Source organism: Diaphorina citri, unplaced genomic scaffold, assembly GCF_000475195.1.
Source record: "Diaphorina citri unplaced genomic scaffold, Diaci psyllid genome assembly version 1.1 scaffold214, whole genome shotgun sequence".
Classification (NCBI taxonomy): domain Eukaryota; kingdom Metazoa; phylum Arthropoda; class Insecta; order Hemiptera; family Psyllidae; genus Diaphorina; species Diaphorina citri.
Genome location: NW_007377651.1, coordinates 25,825 through 33,655, shown reverse-complemented (window position 1 = coordinate 33,655; position 7,831 = coordinate 25,825). Strand labels below are relative to the sequence as shown.

Here is a 7,831-nt window from a genome sequence, read left to right as displayed (position 1 = left end):
AAAAGAGACCTCTTTTATAAGAAGAGAGATGTTTTTTTTTCTCCCCCAAAAAAAAAAAAAAAAAAAAAAAAAAAAAAAAAAAAAAAAAAAAAATGGAAGAAAAGCCTACAAAGCTGTGTCCACACGACGGCCGTCACGTCCGTCGTGTGGACACAACTTCAGAGTTAACTTTTTACTGAGAGCTAGGATTTTAGCCTACAGATAATATTCGATAAGCAATAATACGAAGTGACAGCAAAATGCACCTCTTATCAAACGGTATCAAAGTTGTTGGAAATCTGTGTGTGCAGTTGTCACTCCACAACAGAAGAGTAGTCACTCCACAACAGAAGAGTATTCACTCCACAACAGAAGAGTATTCACTCCACAACAGAAGAGTAGTCACTCCACAACAGAAGAGTAGTCACTCCACAACAGAAGAGTAGTCACTCCACGACAGAAGAGTAGTCACTACACAACAGAAGAGTAGTCACTCCACAACAGAAGAGTAGTCACTCCACAACAGAAGAGGGGTCTATACAGAATTATTTACATGGGAAGTAGCCGGGTGACGAAACAATACAGTCTATTATGTAGTTCATTTCGTATTAATTTCCACAGCGAAACAAGTAAATTTTACTAAGAACATAGGACCTTGGTTACTGTCCACTTAGGACCTTAAGTTAGGTTTCCTAAATCTCGAGTTCTAGAGTTTACTGAACCAAGCGTACATTCTAAAATGTATTTATAAGTCTGTGGTCAACTACTCAGTTCAACTGGCATCAAAAAAACTGTTCGCGACATCGTTGCTGTCAAATGTCAAGACATTGCAGAGTTGTGGAAAAGTCGGAAACGACTAATACCCAGAATCACCTTCAGTAAAAGAAGAAGAAGAAGAAGAAAAAGAAGAAGAAGAAGAAGGAGAAGAAGAAGGAGAAAAAATGTCAAGACATTGCAGAGTTGTGGAAAAGTCGGAAACGACTAATACCCAGAATCACCTTCAGTAAAAGAAGAAGAAGAAGAAGAAGAAGAAGAAGAAGAAGAAGAAGAAGAAGAAGAAGAAAAAGAAGAAGAAGAAGAAGGAGAAGAAGAAGGAGAAGAAGAAGGAGAAAAAGAAGAAGAAGAAGAAGAAGAAGAAGAAGAAGAAGAAGAAGAAGAAGAAGAAGAAGAAGAAGAAGAAGAAAGGATTATGAGGCATTTCCATATTGTATTAGAATATTCTCCTGGTGAACTACTGTAAAGTTATAAACTAATAAACGAGACTTCATTGGAATTGCTGACAAAAGGGACTTTTTTTAATCCCCTGACTGCACGCAGTCTAACGCTCGGGGACACCAAGTGAGTTTAAACTTGGTTTAACTCTCGGATTAAGCAATTGCTTGATTTTTAAAAATCCAAAATTTTTAGCCAATCAGATTGCTTAATCCAAGAGTTAAGCTTAAACCGAGTTTAAACTCACTTCGTGGCCTCCAGCCTAAATTTCATCAGGAAATGGTTTCTTCAAGTTAAATTGATCCCAACGACAAGGTAATACCCAGACCCTTGACACATGGAGTGTGCCTGAAGGCATGTGATGTGTTCCAATCCACTCGACCCAAAAGTATTTGAATTGAATGAAAACTGTATTCCGCCGTCATAGTCCCGGACACACTTACCAAACATTTAGAGCGCGAGTTTCCTATCTCAATAGCTGAAATGAATCGCCCTGTAATGCCTGTCTCATGTTTGTACCACACGTCTTCTCTTGCCTTGTGGTTCACCATTCTCTCCGTCTGACTGAAAAGTGAAACAATTCAAAATGAGGGCTTTTTTTTCAAACCGTGATATTAAGGAGGAAACAAATAAGGTTCGTTCTCGGAACGGCTGGCTTTGTTCTATCCTGTCTTCCTTCTTTCTTTAATTTCGGAACGCTAAGACCTTTGTCGTTAGAGTTCCCTCTATCAAACCTCTTAAAAAGAATACCTACATAAAATGTAATGTCTGTCTGTTATAACCGTGATAAGTCCAAATTTGGGGGGCGGGGGGAATGAGATATGCAATATGCATATCAAATTCTTTGTCTTTCAAAGACAAAGTACCCATTAAAATTTCAGTTTTTAGTACGTCCTTCCTTTATTATTACAATAGTAATAAAAAGGTATAAGGGACGGACTACAACGCTTCGTTTTTTTCTCGCCCCAACTTAATCAATGTGGAATTTGAAACATTAAAACTGGTACATGATACACTATACGCTGAGAATATCATGTTTTGCTGTGTTCAAAATTAACATATTTGTTTTAACTTGGTTTATATTGTTGAAAATATTCTAAAATTTTGCCACGTTGATCAATAAATCAATGTGAATGTAATCTCCTGCGAACTTGTCCAAAATTCTTCTCCATAGGAAATACAAGAAGTTGGAATCTATCCTATTACACTAGTGGGGACGCCAAACTTGAGCATTTAAATCTTGAAGTCCCACAATAAAACTGACTAATTTACAACCCATTGTTTTGAACCAATGCTTCACTAGATTTTCGTTATATCTGCTTCATATAAAATATCTCTATTTTTGCAGTATCTTATACCCATTACTAAAGCATAAATATCGCCAGCCTAGTTAGCTTAGTTGGTAGTGCGTCTGCCTTGTAAGCGCTAGGCCGCGGGTTCGATTCCCGCCCGGGGCGGATTTTATCCTGCTGGGATAATGTTCGTTCTCGGAACGGCTGGCTTTCTCCTATCCTGTCTTCCTTCTCTCTTCGATTTCGGGACGATAAGACCATAGCAGTTACAGCTCCCTCTGTCAAACCTCTTAAAAAAAAAAATAATAAAATAAAAAAAAATAAAATAAAAAATACCTCTTAAATAATAATAAATTTACACTTACGTCTTCTTCCATGCCAGGCAATCTGATCTGTGAGTCTGAGGCTTCGGAAGGCTAAGACAAAAAATGAGAAGAAAAATTAGCACCAAGAAAACAGCAAATCAGCCAGCGGCGATAGCAAGATAAATCAATACACCCCGGTTAAGCAACGTTGGGCGTGATTTCTATCCGGATGATTTTCCCGATCCAACTTGAGTTGTATGAGGTTAATGTGAGTCAGGCGGGTAGTTTGTCACCGCATGATGGATAGTTCTCCCCGTAAATACACCCTTTGGCAGTTATACAGAGGTTTCAACCAATTTTTTTTGTCACCCCCCCCCCCCCGTAAATCCCCCCTTTGGCAGTTATACAGTGGTTTCAACCAATTTTTTTGGGGGGGGGGAGGGGGGGCATCGGTCCCGCCGGGAATCGAACCCGGAACCTCCGGCGTGCAAGCCTAGTGTGATACCCACTCGGCCACGGAGGTTGCTCTTCAATAATCTTTTATTAAAGTAGCCATTCCATTGGAGGAATCGCCGGGAATCAAAGCCGGCATCTCCGGCGTGCAAGCCAAGTGTGATATATATATATAATAATAATAGATTTATTGATTACTTTCTTTTTACAACAATCTTTTCATGTTCGACTACTTAAGTACATGTAGGTAGTGCTTTTCGGGAACATTAATTGCTATTATAGGTAATTCTTCTTTTTCCTTTCTATTGTAGTAATTTCTTCTTATGATTTAAATTTCATTGTTAATCATGAGATACTTTTTGACTTCTTTTTTCATTTTCTTTTCGTTTTCTAATTTTCGTTTTCTTTTAGTTTTAATAATAATAATAATAAAAGTACTTGTGCAGAAGTCACGTCCGTGGAATATTGCTACCAAAGGAACTGGCACAAAACGAGCAGTGACCAGTGTTATTATAGGGTTAGTTTAAACGCGAGAAGGAGTTTTCCGAAAAGGAGCTTTTCTTTTCCACGGACGTGACTTCTGCATAATTACCGTTATAGCAAAGCTCTAATCGTTCGGAAATTCGAGAAAGAACTCTATCTGTTAAGGATCAAATTCGCTCCGGACAGGAATCATCAAACCTGTGAAATACTGGCCTGGCTAAATCAAATGGGTGACGTCAAAGAAAACCCTTGTGTTAACTCTCAGTGGTAAGATCAGCCATTAATGGTTACCAACCTCGCCCAGTGGTTACCTTCCACTCAAGAATCCTTTTTCTCTCCTTACAGGACGTCTGGCGTACCTACCTCGGTTTGGCCGGCTTCAACATGATATTTCTCGGCATAGCCTGTGCTCTTTGTCTCTTCTTTGCCATGGAAGCATCAGGCGGGAACGTATCCGGCGTTATGGCCTATCTGAATGGGTCTAGGATTAAGAAATTCTTCACTATACGCACAGTACTGGTGAAGATGTGTAGTACCACTGGATTGAACCCACGCCCTCCTGTTTACCAGGCGAGCGCCTTGACCACTACACCACCGAGGCAGGTACGTTCTACAGTTCAATAAACTCACTTCTGTGACAATTTTGAGAAACGATATCCCCTCATTTCAAAAATTTTCGTCAGTACTAATAATATTAATCCAATGACAGTACGTCAAAACTTGCCCTAGAAAAGGGATTTCAAACGGGCGGTCCTTTATGCCAGACACGCTCAGGGATGTGTGGTGAAAAAAGCTCGAGACCCAGGTCTATCAGACCGTCTGAGAAGTCTCTGAAGCTTCTTCCGCCACACACGTAGGGTCTGTCAGACCGTCTGAGCGTGAGTAGCCGGCCAACCACTTATCGAAGTTGGAAATCCCTTCCCTAAAAAATAATCCACTTCTGTTGAAAATTTAAAAGAACTAATACATTAATGTCAGACAGTGATATCAAAAATTTTAGCCGACAACATCACTTTCCTTCCTATAGGACGTATAGGGTTACAGGATAAGGAAAGTAAAACAAGAGACAAATTTCCATATAGCTCACGTTGCATTGCTCATTTCCTAATTTAAGAAAAATCAAAGTTCGTAAAATTCAGTGATCGTCATCAAATGTAGTGAAAGGTTTCCTAAAAAAAGATATTTACAAAATTGTACAAAATAAATCGAATCCTAGGGGAAAAACTATTTGCCCATTTTTAAAAATCCAGGCATTAACAAGAAACAAAATACTAATTTATCATTTATATTATCTATTTTTACAAGATATCCCTCAACAGCAAAATATATTCGATTCAAATCAAATCGTTAATATAAGGTCCACGCAAAATCATTCAAATTTCAAAGTAGGTAGATGACCTAAAATAAAACTGTGACAGGTCCGAGGAAACTGTAAAAAAAAATGGAAGAAAAGCCTTCAAAGCTGTGTCCACACAGTCGACGGCCGTCACGTCCGTCGTGTGGACACAACTTCACAGTTAACTTTTTACTGAGAGCTAGGATTTTAGCCTACAGATAATATTCGATAGGTAATAATACGAAGAGACAGCAAAATACACCTCTTATCAAACGGCATCAAAGTTGTTGGAAATCTATGTGTGCAGTTGTCACTCCACACAACAGAAGTGTAGTCACTCCACAACAGAAGAGTAGTCACTCCACAACAGAAGAGTAGTCACTCCACACAACAGAAGAGTAGTCACTCCACAACAGAAGAGTAGTCACTCCACACAACAGAAGTGTAGTCACTCCACAACAGAAGAGGGGTCTATACAGAATTATTTACATGGGAAGTAGCCGGGTGACGAAACAATACAGTTATTATGTAGTTCATTTCGTATTAATTTCCACAGCGAAACGAGTAAATTTTATTATGGGCCAAATCTTAATTTGTTCAAATTTTGTTGAACAAAATATGCATAATTCTTCAACTTTTAAAATAAAGGCAAAAGATTACTGTCCTATGGTGGGGCAACCTTTGCCATTAGAGTTAAGTACACAATTTAAGGTACAAATTATAACTGATATGCTGAGTTGAAAGAAAGGCTGAGACAACCGTTCAGCTCACGGCAGACAGCCCCCCTTGTTTAAATAAAACGAGTCTCTCTCAAACTATCAAATCAAATCAATCAAAATCAAATCTCAAATTTTTTGTGGTAAAGCAGAGCTTTTTCACAACTTTTGTGGATATCACAATATTACTAATGGCCTCCTTTCCAATCAATTTTCATATTTCATTAATCTTTTTACACTGGTAATGCCGCCACTAGTCGCTACTCAACTGTCCTCACGAGGCTGAGTGCACCCCGAACTCCAAGCACAGAGCCGAAAAAAACCTCGGCCCCACAGTAAATATTTTTTTATAGCCGAAATTTTTTCAGCAAAAAATCCCTCCCATGTCGAAATTTTTCAGCAAATAATTACGTTCCTTTTGCAGAAGTTTTTCAGCAATCATTTTCCCTATGCAAAATTTCTTCAGAAAAGATAACATTTATAAAGAAGTTTTTCAGCAAACATTTTTCTTCTGCAGAAAATTTTCAGCAAATATAACGCATAATTATGAAGAAATTTTTCAGCAAATATAACGCTTATGAAGAAATTTTTCAGCAAATATAACGCATATGAAGAAATTTTTCAGCAAATATAACGCTTATGAAGAATTTTTTCAGCAAATATAACGCTTACGAAGAAAATTTTCAGCAAATATAACGCATATGAAGAAATTTTTCAGCAAATATAACGCATATGAAGAAATTTTTCAGCAAATATAACGCTTATGAAGAAGTTTTTACCCTGCTTAGGTAAAAAAAAGAAGAAGTTTTTCAGCAAACATTTTCCTTCTGCAGAAATTTTTCAGCAAATATAGCGCTTATAAAGAAGTTTTTCAGCAAAAATACATCCCTCTGAAATTTCACACAGGTAATAAGCAACATTTCAATGAAAGGCAAGCAATGCCACAGACTCAGGCTAACACTGAGGGTGTGTTTATGAACAGGGCTGAGATGAGCTCGGACGACGTGAGATAGCTGTCCTAAAAATACATCCCTCTGAAATTTCACACAGGTAATAAGCAACATTTCAATGAAAGGCAAGCAATGCCACAGACTCAGGCTAACACTGAGGGTGTGTTTATGAACAGGGCTGAGATGAGCTCGGACGACGTGAGATAGCTGTCCTGGCGGTAATTTTTAAAATTCATTTTATATTTATTTTTGTTTGCTTTGTAATTTGCTTGTTTTTAATAGCTAATATAAATGAAAAGTATAATATAAACGTGCAAACTAAAGATAAAAAGTAAAAAATGAATTCAGATTGTACAAGTTGCGGAAAAAAAATCAAAAATTCGAATTTCCCGCCAACTTTACACGCAAAAAGGCCGACGATGGCCTACGATGGCCCTGTTCATAACCACGGCCTGAAGGACTGAAGAGGAATACACAAGTAACACTATACAAATACAAACATATGTTCGTGTTTCTCTCTCTTACTATGAGACATTAGCGCTACCTATACGATGCACAGAGAACTACTTACGAGCGTTATTCAAAACGCAGAACATATTTTAATATATACCACCATTTTTAGTATTATTCATATCATTTTTACATTCAACAAGAACTCAACTTTTCTTCAAATGGAAATACCAGATAATTAACTTGTTCCCATCTGAAAACACCAAAGTTCATTTCAAATCTAAATACACTTTCTATCTTTTCAGCGGTGCTTAATGAGTAGAACAGTTTTAGATACGGCACGAAGACGAAAATAGCGTTCAAATGCATGTTCTCGATTGTTCATGATTAGAGCTTCGGCCAGTTTAAATAGATGAAAATATCCATACAGAAACTCATGGGGTCGAGTGGATTGATGCACCTACATGTCTTCTGACAATTCTATTTGCCCAGCCGAAATTTCCTTACCATGTGAGGGAATGGACCGCTGGAAAAACTAAGATAAAATCCGCCCCGGGCGGGAATCGAACCCGCGGCCTAGCGCTTACAAGGCAGACGCACTACCAACTAAGCTAACTAGGCTGGCGTGTTGTATTGAAATGAGAGCAAAAACAAA

General features: G+C 38.1%; 1 long non-coding RNA gene across 1 annotated transcript; it reads right to left on the bottom strand.

The window, feature by feature from the left end:
* Nucleotides 1-256: 256 nt before the first annotated feature.
* Nucleotides 257-2,903, bottom strand: LOC113466116. Its single transcript, XR_003390618.1, has 3 exons — nt 2,849-2,903; nt 978-1,755; nt 257-852 (listed from the first exon to the last, which is right to left on the bottom strand). It is a non-coding gene; the product is annotated as an uncharacterized LOC113466116 (long non-coding RNA).
* Between the last annotated feature and the right edge of the window lie 4,928 nt (nt 2,904-7,831).